Here is a 4,044-nt window from a genome sequence, read left to right as displayed (position 1 = left end):
TCTAGACCAGCTTATATTCTTTCGAAAAGGAACTCGTTACAATATGAGCAAACCTCTCTGGAATCAATCGGAGTTAAAATAAATTGAATAGAGACGAGGGAAGCTGCGTGGAGCTTTGATACCCAAGGCCTCACCGGCGTTACAAGGCGGCGTATTCAACTCACAGAAACCATCATGAACTTCAAAGTATGCTCAAAAGAGTAACCAATATTTTTCGAACGACTTTCCTATTAAGCTCGTTACCTTATAGGTCTTGTTCTAGTCAAAATTTTAGGCTTAGGTTCGCGTTTGGTTTCGTTTTCCTAAGGCGTGCAAGAAGAGAACGGTGATGAAATCCGAACCCTTATCTTGTATGGCTAGTCCTTGCCCTTTACTAGGAAATTAAAGCAACCGTTTTCAATTCCTCAGCATATATGCAAACGAAGGAATACAATAACTCGCTGACAGGGGATTCGCGAGTGTTTCGACAAACCTACCTCCCGCACCAGACGGGGGATGAACCGCTGAAGTCGACTCGGGCCACGACTCATATGTCATGTACGAACCCGAGGGGCCGAGGCGATATCGTAATCGCCATCTTTATCTGCAAACAATTTATATTTAAACGACCTTTCCGTAGGGTTAAAAAAAATAAAGTCCCAAAGTCCACGGTCCAAAGTCCAAAAATAAAGTGCAAAAGAAAAAGATAATCTAAAAAAAATTCCAAAAAAAAAAAAAATGTCTCTCTCTCTCTCTCTTTTTTAATTAATTTTTATTCTTCTTTTCTTTCGCTCCTTTCGCTTTGCTTTTACTCAAATCTTTAAGTATTCACCAAAAGCTTTGGCAAATTTTTCTTTCGCTCCAAACTCCAACATCTGTAAGGAAAAGACAAAAACCCAAAAACGTAAAGAAGAACAAATAAAAAAAATGAAAAACAAATAAAAATCAAAAAAAAAATGTAAAAAATCTAGCCTAAAGACAAGTCTGCTTCGGCGGCGCCAAAAATTGATGTGATTTCAAGTTGTTGTAGTAATAATAGGTTCGTTGAGACTTGTGAAAGAAAAAGATTTTAGACTTATAAAACTTGAAAATAGAAAACTTATTGCAAAATTGATTTCAAGATATTAAAAATAACCAAGACACTAATTCCACTATCACACATGAATAAGTTATGGTAAATAATCCAAAACTCTAATTGTCTTCTAAGTCCATTATTTCTTAATTCACAAATAACTAGGCATATTCCCAAACATTAATTGTATTTCCTAAGCATAGATTATCTAAACAAAGTATAACCTATCAAATTGAATCACAAGTAATTAAGAAATCATGCAAACAATTTAAAACTCTGCAAAGCAGTGATTGAGTGAATTATAAATTATAAATTAGAGAGAATAAAATAGTTACCAATTATTCATGCGTGAATAGCTTCCTCATTTCCTTGGTTGTGGGAGAATTAGCTCATCATCATGTTGGAAACACACTCAAAATTCATTTTTATTGCTCAAAGGGTGTTTATAAAGATGAAATGGAGAAAAAACTATTAAAAACCGGGTTTGTAACAGTTATAAGTGTTACAAACCGAACTGTTACATAGAATGATATATGTAAACTGTCACTGATGTTGTAGCATACGACCCTCACACCTCTGTCATTGTCACTGTTTATAAACGACTGTCTCTGTGGGTCTTTTGTTCTTCGTGTTCTTCAGAACAGCAGAAATGGTGATTTCTGCAACTTGATTTTTTCGACTCTGTGATGCTTCGTAATCTCCCAAACTCTCCGTCCCCCTTTTAATAACCCTCATCACCCTTTATATACTCTCCAGAATAAAAAATACTCGCCAATAACTCCGGATAATATTCATTTACTCGATAATATTCTTCACTGCCAATCACGGGATTTCTTCCCTTTTTACAGCTTCTCACGTGTCTGTAGCCATCCCACATATTATTATTTGTCTTCTACATGTTTCCGCTCCAGTTTAGCACACTCCAAACACGTCTAAATCTTGTGCAATCCCGTGATAACCTCTTCCGAGAATAAACTCCCCTGTTTTGTTCTCGTGGAATATCCAGCCAAACTGGATCGAACCAAAGGCTTTTACCAAGCCTGATAAACCCAACCACGTCATCCCAAAGAGTTTCAGCCGTTTAGTCTCTTTGATTCCCGTCCAAAATGCGAACCTTAAATCTGCCATAGCTGTGAGCTTTTCCCGCCGAAACTGGATTTTTGAAATGATGAAGATGGTTTCCCCCTAACCAAACCGAGGGTGCAAATAGCAGGAGCCCAACTAAGGTGCCCCTTATCCAGAATGAGGGTGCCTTTAGTACTTTTCTCCGAGGGTCCAAATAGCACTTTTCGAGCAACTTTTTCCACACAAGTGTATTTCTCCAAAAACACCTACAAACACACAAAACATCAAAATTAGTACATGAATCGAGTTCCAACAATACAGACATTGAGGACAACCTAGACACAAAAATGTGTCTATAGAGAGAGACATTTTTTTTTGTATATATATATATATATATATATATATGTTTTTTAGACCCGCTACATAGCTGGTCATGTAATGAAAAAAAAGACCCGCTACACAGCTGGTCATAACCCTAACAATCAAATTATTATTATTATATTTTTCATTTTTTTTCCTTCTAAAAACAACTAAAATAAGTTTATTAGTGATAAAATGAGTCCCATCTAATGTATTTATGGGTGAAAATGCGCCGCACTTTCGTGCTCATCAGACATAATCCTTGAAAACAAAAGATTATAACTTATCATCCATCAAAGATTGACAATATAGGCTTAACTTTTGTATTTGTCAAAAGTCCATTCATTCTTTTACCAGTACGTAAATACGAACACGAACGACTTTACTTTTGACAAAGTATGGGACAAACATAGTTCACGGACGTAAACACCAATATCCCATAACAAATTGCAATATAACAAATCATAAAGATTAAATACTGCAAAACATCATCCTCCAAAATTTTTTAAGAATTTAAACCAATAAATCTAAACAAAATACAAGAAGATGAAAAATAATAGCTATGTGTAGTCACAATTATTGCTATCCAAATCACTAGTTATTCTTCCAACTAAACCAAAAAGAAGACATACCAGGCAACATGAAGCTTTACCAAGGCCTCTTCAGAGAATTCCTTCTCGTTGTTGAAAAAACATTGATAATGGGATCATTCAATTCTTCCAACTCTTTGGTAATAACTGTCAACTTACTAAGTTCTCTTTCCATTTTACGTACAGTGTTCGTTGCTAGAGACAACATCCGTTCATAGTGAATTAGTTCTTCCAAAGACGAAGCGATTTGAGATTTTAAATCGTTTCTTTTGCTGATGAATTCTTTTACCAGGTTCCTGAAGTTAACATCACTTTGATAAAAGAACAAGAACCAGTTTGAGGAAGGGCCTTTACCATTAAATGCAGCCTTCACTTTCTTCACCCGTGTGGAGGAAATTTATGTACACCGACGTACGTTAGCTGCTTCAGCTACATCCCTGCTTGTTCTGCCTCTAGTTACAAGAGCCATGAAACAATATTTCTTTGTGAAATAACACAATGTTTACAAACGAATAAAACCCTAAACAACAAGACTTTTGCAGTTCATTATTTATATAGTTAAACAAAACTTTTTAACCAAGAAAATACTACTTGAGCCATAAAGACGCGAAACCCCATTTTCTCAAGTTAAAGATGAGGATGCAAACGTCTATGGGGTTAGATAGAGACGTTGTGAGCCAAAATCTCCTCTTGTTTACCACATAGTGGTTTACCAAGGTTTGTTGTATAAACAGATTTCCTACCTCTTCTGATTCTGGAAGCACTGGTTTTCTGAGACCCGTGTTGATTATCCAGATTCATCTTTTGCATGTTCTTTTGCAATCTGGAATTTCTTTTGTTGTTCCTCTTGAATCTCCAACACTTGCTTTGAACATGATTTGCATTTCGACAAAACGAACAAATCAAGGATTCTTTGTCTTGTTGAATTGCCTTCTGTTTATCACAACTGCCGACCTTTATTTTTCTATGACAAGTAGA

Source organism: Papaver somniferum, chromosome 4 (genome assembly GCF_003573695.1).
Source record: "Papaver somniferum cultivar HN1 chromosome 4, ASM357369v1, whole genome shotgun sequence".
Classification (NCBI taxonomy): domain Eukaryota; kingdom Viridiplantae; phylum Streptophyta; class Magnoliopsida; order Ranunculales; family Papaveraceae; genus Papaver; species Papaver somniferum.
Note: the sequence above shows the minus strand (reverse complement) of the source record.